Here is a 20,846-nt window from a genome sequence, read left to right as displayed (position 1 = left end):
CAGTGTAGTGTTGGGAAGAACTTGAATGTGAAGTGTTGAGGAAGAAGACCCTCTACTAATCTGGAGTTGGAGAGAATGAGGTAAACGAAATGAATGGTGTGATTGAGGATGTGGCTCGAATTTTCCAGAGCCTTACTGGCCCAATGACCCGTGTTTTGGATTTGATTTTTGTGTCGGGTTGGTCCAGACCAAATCTGATTAAAGAAAGATAACAGCCGTGCAGTTCTTCTGTTAATAATAAAAGAATTTAGAATTAAAATTCTTTAGCTAAAGTCTATAAAAAAAGAAAAATAACGAGTTTATTGTCCTCCAACCACAAATTAACTAATTAGATAAATAATAATAATAATAATAATAACAACAACTCAATATAAACTTACTCTTTTCCGAAGCTACTCAATCCAAATAATTCTCCCTTCCCAATAAGCAAACCTATATCAAAAGCACAAATTTTAAACTGGTCAGCAAAAATTATTACGCACTAGGTATTCATGCATTTTCTAAAATGGTCTTTATATGGAAAGGCACATGATTCTCCCTCTCCTCATATATGGTTCTCTTAGTGTTCAACCCATATATATATATATATACAAAACCAATATTGGCCAAAGAAATTGAACAGAAAAACTCCAAAAATAAGCGTAAGCTCAATGAAAGGTTCAGATCGGAGAAGAAAAGGAAAATAAATAAATAAATAAATAAGGTCTTTGCATTAGGGCTGCAAATCGGGCGGGTTGGGCGGGTTGAACACTTAACTCGGGCTCAGCCCAACGTACAAGTCTTCAGCCCAAGCCTAACCCAAGCCTAGGGATAATTCCGCCTATTGAGCCCAAGCCTTGCCCATACTTAATTTTTAAAACGCGGGCTGAACTCGGGTTCTTAATTCTTAATTCGACTTATATTTTCAAGTTTTTCTTGGGCTTTTAAGTCGGGCTCTCAATTTTTATTAGTAGGAGTAGCATATATTTTTCACAATAATATTAATATGCTGCCTTGGTAATAAATAAGTCCAAAACAAACCCTCCTAACCAACATTAATAATAACATTGCAAAATAACAGAAAAAATTGTTGGTCTAACCCCATACTCCTCTCAGTCTCCATGCACCTCAACATTCATCCTCCAATTTCCATGTTTCTCATTCCTACAAAAGGGATATGCCAATATATCAAATTATAGATAACCTAAAAAAAAAACATGAAATATATAAATTATTTGTCAAAACTATCTCATATACACATAATTGATAATATTACCCCTTAATTTTGCTAGATGACTCAAAACTGGTGCAAGCTTTTAATTGTCAAAACTATCTCATATACACATAATTGATAAGCACCTAAGAAAATCACTTATTACGATCTCAGTTAAAGTTAAGCACCTAAGAATATACCATCTCAGTGATCTTTCTTTCTTTGCCAATTTAAAAATCCTAGAAAATCTTGGGTAAGTTTTTTTAGAAATTTTTTTTAGCTCTCAGAGACCTGAAAAATAAATAATTAATTAATTAGTGCACTCAAAAATTTGCTCCTTTAATTGACAATTTTCTAAACATTTTTCTCTATAAAGAATTAAAAGGATCCAATTTCATAAAAGTCATATATGGTTCCTGAAAACTACTTTATTCTTAGAATTTTACCGAGCTGTTGCCATACCAAACTTCTAGTCATAATAACACGCCAGGAAACCATATTATTATTGAAAAACCTCAGTTGCCTCTACATCATCACATTGTTTATGAAATTGCATCAATGTATTCAACTCATTAAAACAAAAAATAAATAAAAAATCTGCAGTACCTACCGATGCGATAGCAGACGATGACAGAGGACAGCAAGATAGAGGACGGCGGCAATTAGGGGTTGGAGATCTGGATCTGGAAACTGAAAGATATGGGTTTTGATTTTTTGAAGGAAACTGAAAGATATGGGTTTTGATTTTTTGAACAATCTGAAAAAAAAAAAAAAAAAAAAAAAAAAACCCGTACATACAAGTTAGCAGCTGCAGAGAGAGAGCTTTCTTATGAGAATCTGAATTCGCTCTTTCTTCTCTCTCCCCTTGAATCAATCCATAGCTTGAGAGTTGAGAGACAGCAAGCCAGCGGTTGAAGATTGCAAACGGTGAATCCGATCTGGAACAACGGGCAATGGAAATTGAGAAGGGGGGAGGCGGACCTTTTTTTTTTAGAAAGCTAGGGGAGGCGGACTGAGAATGGGAGTAAAGGATATAAGGAACCTAAGGTTTCTATATAAAATATATATTACCAAATATATATATATATATATATATATATATATATATATATATATATATAAAATATAATATACTATAATTCTTTCTTTCCAGATTTTTATTTTCTTGTTTTTCTTAAGTTCCTTTATAATACAATAATAAGTTTTTATTTTTATTGTGTATATATATAATATTATATATATAGCCCATGTTTCAGTTTTGATTATTTTTTGTTGATATATGTTTTCATTGTAACATGCAATACTTGTTAGGAGATATTATATATTTATATATGACTATATGAGTTCTACTATTTGTCCCGATAAATAAATAAAAATTTACAAATATAATGGGACCTATTTAAAAATAGAAGGTAATTAACTATTTAGAAAATTGCAATCTGCTTTCTAGAATTTATCTTAATCTAATATCTTTGTTGTCTATTAAAGTTTCAATCACTATGTATATCAAATTATATATATATATATATTTGTTTTATGTATACATCACATTGCATAACTATAAGGACTCTTTATATATAATTAGATTGTATATCACTTTCGTTTATATGTAAAAGATTGTATTTTTGATTATTAATATGCATCTATTACTTTGATAGGCATTGAGATATATATATATATATATTTGTTTTATGTATACATCATATTGCATATCTATAAGGACTCTTTATATATAATTAGATTGTGTATCCCTTTCGTTTATATGTAAAAGATTGTGTCTTTGATCATTAATATATATCTATTATTTTGATAGGCATTGATATATATATTTATTTTATGTATACATCACATTGCATATTTGTAAGGACTCTTTATATATAATTAGATTGTCTATCCCTCTCGTTTATACTTTATATGTAAAAGATTGTGTCTCTGATCGTTAGTATACATCTATTACTTTGATAGGCATTAGTGATTAAAGCTAATGATATATCTGATTATCTAACACTCATAATCAAAAAAAATAAAAAGAGAAAAAAAAAATGAGTCAATAATTCCTATTTTGAAAAAAAAAAAAATGGTATTTTTTTATGGCCCGTAAAAAGAAATAATTTATTCAATAGAAAAAACCTTTTTATTTTTTAGATTTTATCAAAAGAGATAATTTATTCAATACTTTTTTTTAAATTATCTTTTTTCATATATATATGTTTTTTGAATCAATAAAAAAATTTTGGGTGTTTTTCTTCCATTTTTTTAAATGTTTACTTTTTTTTCTTTTTTCTTTTTTTTGGGTCAAAAGAGCCAATTTATTCAACATATATATATATTTATATTTTGGTCCCATAAAAAAAAATTATTTTATTTTTTTGTTTTATCAAAAGAAACCTAAAATATTAAATATTAGATATAAGGAGAGGAAATTTGAATGGGTTGTTTTGTTATTTAAAAAGTAATAGTCATTTAGTTGTAAAGTTAAGGTTATAATTGACATAGTGTAAGTGTAGAAAAATGGGCTGCAAAAATGGCATTCCTTATAATTTTATATTATGTATATATTATTAGTATTTATATATTTTACTAAGAAAAAAATTCACAAGGACTGTTGGAGCAGAAATGGTAATGCTTGATTCTATCCTGTAAGTGGTCCAAGGTAAGCAGTGGTAGTCTTCTGAATGTTACAAGTTGGGCGGGCTGGGCTCGCCCTAATTTGGAGCCTTTTTACTCCTGCGTTGTCCATCTCACTGTGCACTCTCTACATATGGACGTAGTTCTCGGACTCAATTCAAAGTACTGTAAAAATGATCTGGTCAACACTGTTGTAAGACCCAATCAAATTTTTTGTCTTTAGTATGAGGAAGGAATCCGATGTTAAAACTCTATTTGCTGCTCTTTTCTCTTTCTGGTTTCCATTTTAGAGTGGCGGCTCTTTCTCAACAAATTTGAAATTTGTTCTTCATTTTATTGTATTGCTTTAGGATTTGTATGCTTTTATCTGGTTTGGCTTACGCCCCTATACTGCCACTTAGCTTGGCCCTTTGTGCCTTTCTAAAGATATATATATATATATATATATATATATATATATCATCTATTTGTATCACCCGTGACCCCTTGGCCCTTTCCTTCGATATTAAGATATTATCAGATTCATCACAAAATTCACTGCACAACACAGAAGAACACGTTATCCTCTCCTAACACAGTAACACTCCACCATGTCAATTACTCTCTCTCTTACCCACAAAACAATATCCATAACACAACAAATTCACTAAATCGAACCAGTTGCAGAAGATTCGTCAGGGTCTTCGTGCTGATTCTGTGGTTCTGATGGGTAAGAACCCCATGATGAAGGGGTCCTTCAGGATTCATGCTGAGAACACTGGCAACAAGACATTTCTCAATGTGATCCCTCTACTTGTTCGTTCCCTGATTTCTTCATTTCTTTGAGCTTATATTTTCATTTTCCATCTTTTTGGTTTCCGAGAAAATAACTTTTGTATGAGAAGTATTGTACTTTCTTCTTGGTAGCACTGAATTTTATTGATTATTATTGTTTTGGAAATTAGGGCAATGTTGGGTTGATCTTTACCAAGGGTGATTGGAAGGAAGTGAGCGAAGAGGTCGCCAAGTACATGGTGAAGTGGTCAAAAAAACACTCTTTTTTTGTCAATTGAAGTAAATATGTCGTGGTTAAAAGTCATCATTTTTTTATGTGATTATTTAACTTATCTCTCTTATATTAAATGAGTGGTATTATTATGATAATTATTTTATATTTTTATGTAGACAATTCTTGCTCAAAAATGTTACTTTGCATACTTTATGTAATTTCTGTTGTTATTTTTATATATATATTTAAATAATAAAAATTATTTTATGGTACTATGTATTACGTTTTCTAAAATAGGATTGCAATGTAATTATTGATACTTGATGGATTGGGTTGTACTTTCTAATTTGGTGGTCTAATTGGGAGTATGGTTTTATAAGGTTGGATTGTGGTTTTCCATCTTATTTGGTGTGATTTATTTCTAACCATTGATATCTAAGTTTCCATGATAGGAAGAGAGACTTAGGTATGTTTATTTGTAGAAAAGTCGTCCCCTCTTGTTGCTGTTATATATATATAAAGGTACTCTTATTCAATCCTATCGTATCGACAACTTTCAGAAGGGATAAAGCGTTTTTCAGATCTTTCAAAGGGCGATAAGGAATTCTCAAAGGTATATGTGCGTTAATCATCAATCAGGTACGAGCCTAAATTCCTTATTTAATTAATTGTAATATTCTTGATTTCTACATGTGGATTATTTATTTAAAACCTAACAATTGGTATCAGAGCCAAGGTTAGAATTTGTAGAAATCAAAATAATATAGATTAATTTATGGTGTATTCGAAATCGCACTGATTGCATAAATCCTTATTTTTCTAAAAATTTTGTGTGCTTGTCCATACATAGATATATAATTGATTTATATATAAGCATATAAAGTTTTGTGTTAAATGCTAAATCAGTACTGTATATATCATTGCTTGTGCGCGCCGAACGAAAACATTAACTCTGTTTATTATGCAATTGTTGTGTTTTTTTTTTTTTGCTCTTGTTCCTTTATAACATAAGCACGGCGAATATGTTTACATCCAGTCTCTAAACTAGATAATACTTTAATGGAATCCAAACTACATGTCAAGGACCAAGGTATGACTAAAATCGTCATTTAAAGAAAGTTGATACTGGGACTGGACATCCATACCCATGATTATAGTAGTCTGAGAACAAGTGAGAAGTATAAATTATAAATGACGAGATATATGTGCAGGGGCGGCTCAATTGGCTTAATAGTTATGTAAGAAAAAAAAAAAATTCATAAGTATAGAAGATCCAAAATTGGGGTATAAATTTTCAGTTAATAAATTGAAAAATTGTGACCCAATTGTTTCTTTTGAAACTAAATTGAAAAGAAAATTATACCTATTTGCATTTATAATTTTTAAATTGGATTTGTGATTTTCTTGAATGATTTTACAGCTATTTATATAGATGTGAATATATGATTGTATATATATATTCTCATAAATTATTTGAACATATATTGAAAGAAATCAGGATTGAATATTTATTTAATTTGGTATTTAATCATATATTTATATATAGGGAAAATTACATATAAATGGAGTCAAAGTTCCATATTTCTCTAAAATGGATTGCTGAGGTGGCACATGATTTTTTACTGTTTAAAAAATTGTGGTGCCTAAAATGCCCTTCCCTAATAAAAAAGTAGTACCTTCAGTTCAAAAAAATAGTACCTTCAGTTCAAAAAAATAGTACCTTCGGAGAAAAAGTAGTACCTTCGCGAGTGTTTAAAAAACATGGTACCTGGACGCCAAAAAGTAGTACCTTCAGTTCAAAAAAGTAGTACCTTCGAAGAAAAAGTAGTACCTTCGCGGAAGGGTATTTTAGGCATTATAATTTCTAAACAGTAAAAACCCATGTGCCACCTCAGCAATCCATTTTAGAGAAATATGGAACTTTGACTCAGCCTCTAAGTAAATATGGAACTTTAACTCCATTTATATGTAATTTTCCCTTTATATATATGTATAGTAATTGATGCAGTAATGTGTGGTTATCTAACCATTCATGAGCAGTACATCATTATACCCAATTAATATGACATGGATGTACAATGAGACTAAATGTCTTGATTTGTGTGAATTATATATTGATATGCATGAAGATTAAAAAGTCTTTTGAATTAACAGTAAAGAAATATATATATATATATACACACACATATACATATACATATACATATATATGAAGCTTCTACTTTCATGTATTAAAGTGTGATTTGTTTTTTTGCCTAGTTGTTGTCAGGTTTAGAATTTTAATTCATGTTATATTACATGTAATCAGTGATCTTTGAGTGGGACATGAGGTTGTGTGGCTATTTAGTCACATTGAGTAATTCATGATACTTGTTCAATTCTAAATTGAAAAATTTATGAGAGCTTGCGTGACATAAGTAAGTATTATTAACCTAATTAATTTAAAGATTCAAGTATTTTAAATTGTTTGTCGGATATATAATATACATGCATCAAGGTTTAGTTATTTTTATTTTAATTAAAGTATATATATAGAATTGAGATTTTAACTCTTGATTGATGTGCATGTTATTATTATATTGTTTACTGTAATTTCTTAAGATGTATGAGGAGGCTTTATTTTATTTGTATTAAAGCCATTTATATGACAGTGAAATTAATCAAGTGTTCCATAGTATTTGGGTTTAGTTTATGTGCATTATAAAGAAATTGTTGAACTTAAATAACTGAAACTTCTGCAGTTTAGGTTCTTCCTTGGAGTTTAGGAAGACCGGTAAAATGACCGTTTCAAAGGTAATAGCTAAAGTGGGTGATGCCTGCCAAAAGGTGACACGCTCATGGAGGTTATTATTATTTTTATATAAAAAAAAAAAAATTAAGGCATTGGTCTTATTGAGGTCTCACAATTCACTTACCTACATGAGGGTATTTGTTCTGCCAAAAGGTAATCAATGTCTTAGTGTGGGATAAACGAGTAGAATATTTAAGAGTGCTTGAATTATAACTAAATAACCCTCTTACCAAAAGGTAGTGGAAATGTTTAGCAATAATTCAAGTATAATCAAATAGGTTTGGGAGTAAAGTAAAATCTAAAATTTTGCCAAAAAGTGTTTTTTAGATAACATTTTATTTGTTCCCGCAGGGTGGATGGTTTTGCACATAGTAAAACACCCTGAGAAATTTGGCTTAAAACCCCAAGTATGAATTAAAGTAATAATCCCTAAAGCTGTGACATATTATTTTATATGTTGTTTATGTAGTGTTTTTCAATATAACATTTACTCAGGTTACAGACGCTTCCGCAATTTAAAGACAGTTCCTAGGGTTAAACCACTGAATGGTTAACGTTATATTGCCTAGAAGACAGGTTTTAATATTATATTAGGTTTCTTGGACTACAAGTCTGTGCTTTTTGAGGAAGAAACCCATATGCCTAGTGCAGAGTCTTCTTAGGTAGAAAAGTTGTTGCATTTTTTAGTGGACTAAAGGTACTACGATACCATTAGGTTAATTTATGTTTCTATCGGTGATACTATTCAGGGTGGTATTCTAGTTTTGATACTGCCAATGAGCTTTTTAATTTGATTAAGAAAGAGTTAATGGGTATTAAGAAGCAACTACAATACTATTATCTAATATGGATTATGTTAGTGAGATATGATGGCAACATGGTGTAAGCTGTGCAAGCTGGTTAATGATCTGAGGTAGTAGAGAATCATATTTTCTAATAAGTTAATTAGTCCACATGGTGATCTATTCTCTGCTTAGGTTTTTTCAGTTTTAAGGTGAATTATAATTCACAAGAAGTTAAATGTGGTATTAACCAACTGTTAGCATTTTGTGTTATTGAATGGGAACGACTCAAGGGTGTTAAAACTGAGTCAGCTTATTTTGCGATGATAGAAAGAATAGTTTCAAGAAGAAACTAGGTGGCAAGAGAGTGTATAAGACTAAACAGAATAAAGAAAGACAGAACAATACATGAAAAGACATTGATCATGGAATGATAAAGGTTAATTCTGTAGAAATAAAAAGACATCAAAAGAAAAGGTTATTGTGGTGAAAAGAAAAACAAAGCATGAAAAAAAAATTTCATGTTAATATTTAAGCCAAACTTGGTAATAGTATAGGTATAGACATGGTAGATGGATTCGGATGTGATTCTACCTGTTTCTTGTTTTTCTATAGACTCGATACCTTCCAAAGAAAATCGTGTTTTGGTTAGAGAGGATTCATTTATGTTATTCATAGGATACTGGGGAATGTCTCTCAAAAGAGATTTGAACGCTTGGTCAAGGATGAGATTATTGGGTCACAAATTTTATGCGTTGTTTGTATCAAAGGGTAAATGCAGAGAAACGCAATTTTGAGGTCAGTCGGTTATTTGGTCTTTTAGACTATATTTATAACGAATTTTGTGGTCCATTTCTTATTGTAACTCGTTTGCGGTAAATGTATTTCATTGTCTTCATTAATGAATTCTTAAGGTATGATTGTATACTTAATCCACCAGAAGTCTGAAGCACTTGATGTGTGTAAAATTTATTAGACTAAAGTTGAAAATAGTTCGTATAAAGATTATGGTTTGAAGATCGGACTAAGGTGGTGAATTTTAATGGGAGAATGGTAAGGATGGTGTAAATCGTAGTACTTTCAGTACATATTTAAAGATCAGTGCATTATATCACAGTACACCACTCCTAGTTCTCCTGCGCAAAATAAAGTTACAAAAAAGAGAAAGTGTGGGGATGTTTTATAGAGATAAAGTTATATAATGCAGATATCAAGGAGCTTGATACTCGCACTGTCAATAATTATGTTATTGGGCATCTTGAAAGATTAAAGGATTCGAGATTTTACTATCCTATTAACCTATGGAGATTATTGGAATATGTCATGCATATTTAATGAGAGTGGTGAATCCAGTGGGAGTTTAAAATATTGTAGTTTCTTTTGCAGAAAAGTTTTTTCAGCATCTATTTTATTTATTCTATGCTTCATTCCACTTTCTTTAGTGGTTTCAGTTAAAACTCATGTTCCCATTTTTCAGGTATTCCCACTCAATTAGTTATTTCTTCTTTGCAAGTTTTCTTTCAGTTTCCAATCTAGTTCCTAAGCCTGTTTAGCTTAGGAGATCTTCTAGAGCTTGGAAGTGTGTTTTAGTTGGTGATTTGAGGTGTTTGATGGATATAAGACAAAATTGATGGCCAAGTGCTTAAGCAAAAATGAAGTGTTGTTTTCTTTGAGATTATTTTCCAGTTTCATTAAAGGACTCTTTAAGAGTCATTCTTTCATTATCACTCATTTATAGCTTAAATAAGTTTTACAGCAGTAGTATCCAAAATTTTGATACAGTGGTTACTAATTGTAAGTTCAAAGAGAATGTTATGGATAAATGCATATACCTTAAGTTCAGTGGGAGTCATTTTGTTTTCCTTGTCCTATTTGATGATATTTTGCAAGGTAGTAATAACATTCATGTGATACATGATATTAAGAATTTTATGTAAAGAATTGACATGAAGGACATGAGTATGCAAAGTATGTCCTTGGCATTAGGATCCATAGAGAACACGTTACAGGAATGCTTGGACTTTCTCTAAAGGCTTATATTAATTAAGTATATGGAACAATTTAAGGGTGATCAAGCGTAGTAAGCTCATTGACATAAAGTACATTTTTCAAGCATGAGAAGGTTAAGGTTAAAGTGTCATTAAGATTTTCCTATATGGTTACAGAAAGATTGTTGCAAATCCTTTTACTAAAGTCTTCAGCCGAAGATAATAAAGTAATTAAAGAGCACGTGATTCGGATAGGTGTTCGAGAGTCATTATGGTATGATGTCTGGTATTTCTTTTGTATATGCTACATTATCATTAGTTTCTTTACGCTTTGTGGTGACGATTATTTTTCCTCCAGTTTACGCCTTATGGTGACAGTTATTTGCATCCAAAATAAAGTTATGATGCATCATAATTATTATCTTGATATATATGGTTTATGCACATGCTATTATGTTTGCTTGGGAGTGATATTTCACTCATGAAATTGTTTGGGTTAGATATGAGATTGGCACCACATCGATAAATCCAAAATAATTATTAAAGGTTGTCTGAGAGTGATAATTCACTCATATGGTTGTTTGGGCTAGATATGAGATTGACGCCATATCGGTAAATCCAAATATAAGATTTGTCTGGGAGTGGTATTTCACTCATGAGGTTGTTTGGATTAGATGTGAGATTGACACTACATTGGTAAATCCAAACATAAATATTAAATTTTGCCTGTGGGAGTTTTTTCACACTCCATGAGGATAACTTGGGTTAGATATGGGATTGGCTCCATATCGGTAAACCCTCACACTGAACAGAAGGTTGGCGGTTTGCTGTAATATGTTCAGGTGACATACCGCGATGGTATGAAGTAGGATGGATAGCTTAGGTTAGATATGGGATTGGCTCCATATCGGTAAACCCTCACACTGAACAGAAGGTTGGCGGTTTGCTGTAATACGTTCAGGTGACATATCGCTATAGTATGAAGCAGGACGGATAGTGAGATGTGCGTTTAGACCCCATACAGTTTGCACATCTCATGAAATACAGTAAAAAAAAAAAAAAAAAATGGAATCGGTTTTGAGACCATAGAACTGTTTAGACTAATATATTACTTGTCTACGCATTCATGATCCACTATTGAGGAAATTTATGGAGGAGAGTGTTTTAAAATTTCAATCCATCAATTTCGATAATTGTGTTTTCTAAATAAAAATGAGTGGCCACTCGACTTTTATAAAGTGTGTTGCAATCCATAGTGTCATTTTATAAAACTTAGAGTGCATGGACCAAGTGGGAGATTGTTGGAATTTATATATATATATTTAAATAATAAAAATTATTTTATGGTCCTATGTACTGCGTTTTCTAAAATAGGATTGCAATGTAATTATTGATACTTGATGAATTGAGTTGTACTTTTCAATTTGGTGGTCTAATTGGGAGTATGGTTTTATACCGTTGGATTGTGGTTTTCTAACTTATTTGGTGTGATTTATTTCTAACCATTGATATCTAAGTTTCCATGATAGGAAGGGAGACTTAGGTATGCTTGTTTGTAAAAAAGCCGTCTCGCCTGTTGTTGTCATATATATATAAGGGTTTTAAAACTCTTATTCAATCCTATCGTATCGACAACTTTCAGAAGGGAGTAAAGCACTCTATTTTTTTCAGATCTCTCAAAGGGCGATAAGGAATTCTCAAAGGTATATGTGCGTTAATCATTAATCAGGTACGAACCTAAATTCCCTATTTAATTAATTGTAATATTCTTGATTTCTACCTGTGGATTATTTATTTAAAACCCAACAATTTCATGTCACCATTTCTTTTTATTTTTGGTTATTGTGTTACATTAAACTGCTTGATATATGTTCTCACTTGCTTATTGCATATCATACATGTTAATTTGGTCACCTGTTATAGGTATATATATATATACACAGAGGTCTAACTTGTTATGACTCACTGAAGATTATTATGGTTCGGTTTAGTGAATTTGACGGAGTAATTGTTGAGCTTCGCTGAAAATGTTATACGATACCGAACCTATTCCGATAAGATTGGTAGTTGATAACATGTGTGGAGAAAGAAAGTAATCTGTAGTAGACTTTGTAAAATTGTTTTTCAAGCATTTGATGAAGTGTTTGGCCTTTGGGTATAAATGGAAACTAACAGTGATTTATTCAAGGAATTTGTAAGCTGCAAATTCCTATTGACTAATTGATGTGTAAGTAACTTGAGTACAAATTATTTAAAATTGAATGAAGGATGGCATGATAGTAAATGCGAACTTTCTAAAAAAACAAGGGAAGAAGAAAAAGAAAAAGAAAAAGGGAAACTAAAATAATAGATTGTGGTAAAAGTGATATGGACCATGGAGTTTCTGGTGTTGGAGGCCTCCTTTGACCTTTTTGCCTAAAGGAGTGGACCTTGTAATAGATTCATCGTTTTTGGTTTTTAAAGTGTTAAGGGTCTTTTATGCGGATTTTATCTGTTTTTTAGCTGCTCAAAACATTAACATTAATTTAATAATGATTTCAAGTATTACATGTTCAAGTTCAAAAATGTATAGGAGTTCAGTGACATATTTAACTTTTTTTCATTTATAATCCTACAATTACAGGTATACCTTTGGGAGAAGAAAGTTTACTCAAACAAGTGGAATCGGAAAAGATTTTGTGCATTTCGTGCTTGAAGAAACAAAATAATGTACTTTGTTGTATGTCTCCTTATCAAAGAGGATTTTAAGTGTGATGTTGTGGAACGTATTAGTTGATGGAATGGTGGTGGAGTGGTGGTTCACCATTTAAAGAAAACACCACGAGGCTATGACAATGGATTGCAGGAGAACAATAGTCTCTTACTTCCAAATGCCAAATCATTCATCACGGCCATGATTTACATATGTGCACACCGCCGGTTCAATATTTTCTTCAAATTGTATGTTCTTGGATTGATTAGTAAATATTTAGTTTGATGTTGAAGGGCGTACTGAGTCTATCACAAAAACAATTTTTTTTATTATTATTATTATTTTTTTCCCATGGTCAATTTTAGTCTAGTACAAATTTATTTTTTTGGGAGAAAAGTTCACGTGGAATCGGACAAGATTTTCAATCATGAATAATGAAGATGCTAGAAAGTAGTTAGTTTTTCTTGATCGTATCATCTCTCGATTGTTGAAATGGTCATGTAACTCGTGTTCCCCTCTTGGTTAAGTAGCCTAAATTGAATTGGTTACCTGGGTTATTTGGTTGATTGACCAAAGTATTACTTGTGTGAAACTAGTGTCTATTGAGATCAATAATGACATTAATATTGATGAGTAACTAACACTTTTTAATTCCTTAAACAAGTAATTATATATTTACTTAATCAATTTATTTTCTGAAAATTGATTTTCAAGCATTTGACGAAATGTTTGGCCTTTCGGAATATATGGAAAATTACAGTGATTTATTCAAGGAATTTGTTAGGTGCAAATTCCTATTGACTAATTGATGTGTAAGTAACTTGAGTACAAATGGCATCATAGTAAATGTGAACTTTCTAAAAAAAGAAGGGAAAAAGAAAAAGCAAAACTAAAATAATAGATTGTGGTAAAAGTGATATGGACAATGGAGTTTCTGGTGTTGGAGGCCTCCTTTGACCTTTTTGCCTAAAGGAGTGGACCTTGTAATAGATTCATTGTATTTGGTTTTTAAAGTGTGATTTTATCTGCTCAAAACATTAACATTAATTTAATAATGATTTTCAAAAATGCACAGGAGTTCAGTGACATATTTAACTTTTTTCATTTTTAATCCTACAATTACAGGTATTTGGGAGAAGAAAGTTTGCTGAAACGAGTGGAATTGGAAAATATTTTGTACATTTCGTGCTTGAAGAAATAGAATATGCTCTTTGTTGGCTGCCGATCAAAGAGTGGATTTTAATTTGGAAGCTCCTACTACTACAGGAGTGGTGATGGACTGGTGGTTCACCGTTTTAAAGAAAACTTGGAAAGCTCCTACTACTACAAAAATGTGAGGTTGTGGAACGTATTAGTTGATGGAGTGGTGGTTCACTTTTTAAAGAGAACATCACGAGGCTACTGCAATGGATTGCAGTAGAAGACAAATCATTCATCAATACGATGCCCACGATTTACATATGTGCACACTGCGGGTTCAATATTTTCTTCAGATTGTATGATCTTGGATTGATTTTTTCCATTATTTAGTTTGATGTTTTTTTAAGTAAATATTTAGTTTGATGTTGAAGGCATATGGAGTCCATCCCAAAAAAAAAAAAAATTGCTATGGTCAATTTTAGTATAGTACATTATTCTTTTGGAAGAAAAGTTCATTGAGACGAGTGGAATCTTTTGCATTTCGTGCTTCAGAATATGTTCTTTGTTGTCTGATCAAAGGCTGTATTTTAACTTGGAAACTCCTACTACAAAAATTTGATATTAGTTGATGGAGTGGTGTTGTGGAACGTATCATTCTCAAAATTTACTTATTTACTTATGTGCAAACCGCGGGTTTAATATTTTCTTTAGATTGTGTGTTCTCAATATGTTCTCGGATTGATTTTTTTTTACCGCGGGTTCAATATTTTCTTCATATGGTAGATTTTTTTCATTATTTAGTTTAATGGTTTTTTTTGGTAAATATTTAGTTTGACGTTGAAGGGCCTATCTAGGGGAAAGGTTGGGTGGGCTTGAGCCCATCCCAAAAATAAAATATATATATATTTTTACTAATTTTAGTCTAGTACCAAAAATAAAATAAAAAAATAATTATTAATATTAATTCATTTAAAAAAAATATTAGCTCCCCCATTCACAATTCTTGGATAGCTGTGTAGTTTATGTTTATCTTATTTTATTGAAATTTTCAATTAGTTGGTTTGATGTTGATGGGGTTGAACAGTTCATGTTCTGGATTGATTTTTTCTGAATATTTGCTTTGATGCACTTTTAGATGAATGGATTAGGGTGGGTCAGAATCCGGGTATCAACATCCGGAACCGAATCATAATTCGGACCTCCGATATCTGATCCCAAGATGAGATGAAGATTGATGATCATTTATGATGTTACTCCTATTTATTTATTTATTTTCTGGAACAGCGAGGACGTTTTCGTGAAGAATATTTTTAATAAGACTTTGTGATTCTCGCCAATTTTGTTAGAGAAATATTTGTTCTTAGTGCGATAGATATGCCAATTTGGGGGAATAAGAAGTTCACCCATTGATCAAACACATTTGTTGTTTTCTTTTGAATCTGTGCTGGTAGCATCAAAAGTTGTATAAAAGCCAATTATGCATCTATTAAGCTGAAGAATGGTGCTAAGATGAGGAATTTTACAAGGGTTCTTTTCTTTTTCATGAACAATCCTGGTTCCTAATTGATTGGTCTTTACTTTTGTTGTGATGATGAGTCTGGTTTTGATGTACAGACCTTATTATGACAACGGTAAATACTCTTTCTTTTACTGAGAGATCAAAATTATCAGATGATGATTATTATTATTGCGAGAATTGCTATTATTATTATTATTATTATTATTATTATTATTATTATTATTTATTCGTGCATGGCTGTTGCTATCAAATACATAAAGGAAGGTGAATATCTAAGAGTCCGTGTTACGTATATTCTCAATGAGGTTTAGTTTAGTTTGATATTTGATCTCAAGATACATTTTCATCTTTTACATTCTTGTTGTGATTTTGTAAATTCTCCTATACATATTCATCTTTTTCATGACATTTGAAAAGACTTACAGGACTGGAAAACAATTTAAGTGGATGAAGAAGTCTAGTAAAATGGTAGAGGTGGTAATTTTGCAAGTAAAACTGGTGATAGTTGCATGGTGGGGAGCTAGTTTAAAGTTTAAGGGAAAAAAATAAATAAATAAATAATAATAATAATAATGTATAGTTGAATGGAGATGAATTTATCAATCATGGATTATGAAGATGCTAGAAAGTAGTTGTTTTTCCTGGTCATATTATCTCTCGTTTGTTGAAATGATCGTGTTCCTCCTGTTTGTTAAATAGCCTAAATTGAATTGGTTACTTGGGCTATTTGGTTGATTGATCAAAATATTACTTGTGTGAAACTAGTGATATCAATAATGACATTACTATTGATGAGTAACTAACACATATTAATTCCTTAAACAAGTACATATATTTATATTTTAATCAATTTAATTTCTGAAATAGTTTTTGATCCATTGATTTATTTTATATTATTTAATTTTAATTTAGAACATAAGAATAGCTAATTTAGCTAATCCATAATTAATTTAGCTACTTTAATTTTAATTTTCTAATTATTTTCATACTTAAAACCTTTGGTAAACATTACAAAAATGTGTGTGTTCAAGGTTTCGAATCCCATCTATTACAACATAAAACATCATCATGATGGAAAACACAAAACTACTGTACATACAAATTTTGTAAGTCCGCAAATAGAAACAAAATTAGGAGCAAATAGAATATTTTATTAATTTATGAATTTGGAGTACAATCTTTGTAATAATATTCTTTACAAAAAGAATGGTCCTCTGATTCGATCTCTTTTTTGTTATTGGTTAGATTCAAGGGCTGCACGAATTTATTCTTGAATCACCATGGAATTTGATGAAGAACGGCACGTCATTGAATGTGCTTGATGTTCTTCGCTTTTGGGTTTGAATTCTGAATTTGTGTCTCTGACTTCTGAATCTTTAGATTTTTGGACTTCTGAATTCTGAAGTTGTGTCATTTGTTTATGAACTTTTGAATTCTGAATTTGTGTCTGAATTTCTGAATTCTGAATTTGTGTCCTTTGTTGAATTTGAGGAAGAACGGCACGTTTTTGGATGTACTTGCTGTTTTTCGTCTTCAGAGAGGAGAGAATTTGTTGAATTTGGTGAAGATTCAAAGAGGAGAGAATTTGTTGAATTTGGGAGAGAATTTATTTGTTGAATTTGGTGAAGAACGGCACGACTTTGGATCTGGTATTCTTCGCCTGAATTTCTGATTCTCTCAATTTCTGGACCTTCTGGATTTCTGGACTTTGGATTTTTTGTTCCCCTTCTCCCTTCCTTTAGGCCTCTATTTATAGGCTTCTTGGGTTGATAAGATGATAATACGTGTCATCTCCTAATAAGGATAAAATCATTTCCTAATAAGGATAAATATTATGATAATTATCCTTAAAGATAATTATTATAAATATATTTTATTAGAAATAATTATCCTTTTTATTTAACCATCTGGGCTGGGTTAATTAAATAATTTAAGTGAACTAAATTTGGGCCAATTAAATAACTTAATTAAACATTAGACCCATATTTAATGAGTTCATTTGTCAACACCAAAGCCCACTAAAATTTTAGTGTCTACAACTACTAAAACAAAAGTATAGCTGGTATCTTGTGATAATTATCAAAATAGACTAATTGTTTGTAATTTTGAAAGAATAATGTTTGGGTCCATTTATCAACACCAAAGCCCACTAAAATTTTAGTGTCTACAACTACTAAAACAAAAACATAGCTGGGAACTTGTGATAATTACCAAAATAGACCAATTGTTTGTAATTTTGAAAGAATAATGTTTGGGTCCAATTCAAATTGAATGAACTTCATCTAACTTACTAAAAATTAAATATAAAATTAAATTGGGCATTGTCTAACTTTTACTTTTGAATGTGTTTTAAATCATAATTTTTGCTTTTAGATATTTGTTTTAGATCTATTGGGTCACATTAGCAGGTTAGACCCAAGTATTGTTTATTTTGAAAACAATTCTATAAAATAGAGACAGAGAGCAATTTTCAGATAATAATAAATGCATGTTCTGTAATGTAGGTACACCAGAATTATTTATTTTATTTAATAACATTAAATTATTAAAACTAATGAAAAAACTTACAATTTTAAACCACATAGCATGTAATAAACAATAGTTTATTAAAAAATTATAAATTAAATAAAAATAGATATTACATATTAAATAAATGACTTAGTTTGGAATTTAAATACACTAGTTTATATGCTCAAAATTGCAAGATTAAAAAATATAGTGTTACCAATGTGTACTGTAAAACATGAACACACTATATGTTACCCTGTACATGAACACACTATACGTTACCCCCTTATTTGATTGCCCAGGTACTCAAATCTCACCAACACACAATATGTTACCATGTACATGAACACACTATATGTTACCCCTAATTTGACTGCCGTGACACTCAAAATCTCACCAAGACACTATATGTTACCCTGTACATGAACACACTATACATTATCCCTGATTTGACTGCCCTAACACTCAAATCTCACCAACACAACTGCATTTATCTTTCCATGTGAAATGACGACACCTTAAAACTTTAAGACAGAAAAAAACTTTAAGAAGACGTCTAACAAGAAACGTCATCTCTGTCGTGTATAAATGACGTTAATGTAAAAACATAAGACTGGCAGCCACTCAAATCGAACCAAAACTAAGGCATCTCTCTCTATATAAAATGACAGTACTAGAAACTTTAGAAAACCTTAACAAGAAACGCCTTCTTTGACATGTGTAATGTTAAAACTGAAAAAAAAAAAAAAAAAAAAAAACATATGCGTGGGGCGTGGAAGGTTCCTGTTTGGTGTTTGTTCTATAGTGTCATGTGTTGTTTCAAAAGTGCTACAGTAGCACTATTTTAGTCCACGTGTAATTTGGTTTGTCTTGTTGTGCTCTCAACAGTAGTAAACACTTGCAGAACAAATTCAATATTTGGCCCAAAAGTTAGAACAACAATTTGATGTTTTATGTTGTTTCAGGCCATTTTTTCTATTGTAGGGGAGATAATAATTAAAAAATTTTTTAGGGCAAATAATTTCAGCCTCCCAATCGCCTCTGTCTCTATTCTCGTTCTCAACTCTAGAACTTGCTCCCTCTCTCTCGGTGCAATTGCAAACACAAAATCTACAAGGATCAGAAGTTCAAAACCTACCTCCATCTTTATTCTAGTTCTCAACTCTGGAACTTGCCCTCCATCTCTCTATCTCTCTGCAACTGCAAACTACAAAATCTACAAGAATCAGAAATTCAAAATATTTAAAATCTTCAAATCTGTGAAGTTGAAATTGTAAGATTATTTATTTAATTATGGCCCACATGATCTGGACATGTGACATATTACTTGGTGGGTAAGTAAATAGATATCAATTAATATTATTTATTTTTGGTCAACTTATAATTACCTTTTTGGTAATTACTTATTGGAGAAGTGTTTTCCTTTCTTATTCCTTACTTTAATGGAAAATAGAATTATGTTACTATAAGGAAAACTGGTCCTCTCTCTGTCTTTATAAAAGTGCATATACTTCATCAATTATGTACAATTAATAAAACAATACGTAAAAGTTTTATGTGTGCAAAAGGCCAAGAGAGATAAACCAATTTCCACCTTTGCCTGTTGATCAGAGTTATAGATTAGTTCGTGCCAAAAGGATCTGGACGTTGGACTTAATCTCAACAAGAATTGATATCGTGAATCGAGGTATTTATATCTAACTAGTATTTATTTATGCATTATAAATATATGAAAATCATGAAGTTCTAAGATATGGGATTCATGTAAATTTGTGATTAATGGCTTAACACGAATTATTATAGTTTACATGTGGTATCAGAGCTAACGGTTTAGGAACTCATTATTTTTCATTAAAGTTGCATAAATAATATGTATAATTTTAAAATTAAACGATTGTATAATCCATTCTTTTATAATCGTATGTTTAGATCAATCCGTGTGGTTTTTGGGTTTAGGTACCTCAATTTCTGAGCCAAAATTGAATTATGAAAGTTGGTTACTGATACATAGTTTACATATGTGTAATAGTACAAATGTATGCATAATGTGTGTAAGACAAACAACTTCAATGCTTTAGGTTACTGATTTTCGTGCATGACTAATAAAGAACATTGAATTAAAAAAATAATAATAATAATAGCATTTGTCTTGCTATTGTTTTATAGAAACAGTAAGTTGTGAAAGGATTAGAAAGACTCATTATTATTATTATTTAAAAATTAATAAATACATAAAGTTTGTGTATTTATTTATTTTATTAAAGAGGTTTAAATTATTGTTATAAGTATTTGTCCAATGATTTGAAGATTCTGATTTTAATTTAAAATAAATTAAAATTAAAGTTATTGAATACATAAAATATATGTATTGATTTATTTATTTTAGGAATTTGAATTTGTAGAATAATTTGTGAGTTTAGAAATTTAATCTAATAAATTAAACATATAAATAACTTATTGTTTCGTACCCAAACATACATACATATTGTAGAATCAATTTTAAATTGATTCAATTATGATCTTTAAGTCCGAAAATAAAATAATATATTTTATAATGTATATAAAATAAAAAGATATTTTCTATGAAATTTCGGATTATTAAGTTTTTGAGATTGAAG

General features: G+C 30.6%; 1 long non-coding RNA gene across 5 annotated transcripts; it reads left to right on the top strand.

The window, feature by feature from the left end:
- Positions 1-4,308: 4,308 nt before the first annotated feature.
- On the top strand, positions 4,309-13,529 carry LOC132312164 (uncharacterized). Of its 5 annotated transcripts, none has more exons than XR_009483208.1 (5): positions 4,309-4,600; positions 4,765-4,833; positions 5,390-5,447; positions 12,041-12,098; positions 12,993-13,529. It is a non-coding gene; the product is annotated as an uncharacterized LOC132312164 (long non-coding RNA). The 5 variants fall into 5 exon arrangements; XR_009483207.1 differs by having other exon boundaries at positions 5,369-5,447; XR_009483209.1 differs by having other exon boundaries at positions 4,309-4,615; positions 5,369-5,447.
- The last annotated feature ends 7,317 nt before the right edge of the window (positions 13,530-20,846 follow it).

The sequence above is a fragment of the Cornus florida genome, unplaced genomic scaffold (assembly GCF_030987335.1).
Source record: "Cornus florida cultivar Cherokee Brave unplaced genomic scaffold, ASM3098733v1 CherokeeBrave_3.0.0_Hap2_Chr06, whole genome shotgun sequence".
Classification (NCBI taxonomy): Eukaryota; Viridiplantae; Streptophyta; class Magnoliopsida; order Cornales; family Cornaceae; genus Cornus; species Cornus florida.
Note: the sequence above shows the minus strand (reverse complement) of the source record. Positions and strands in the feature narration are given on the sequence as shown.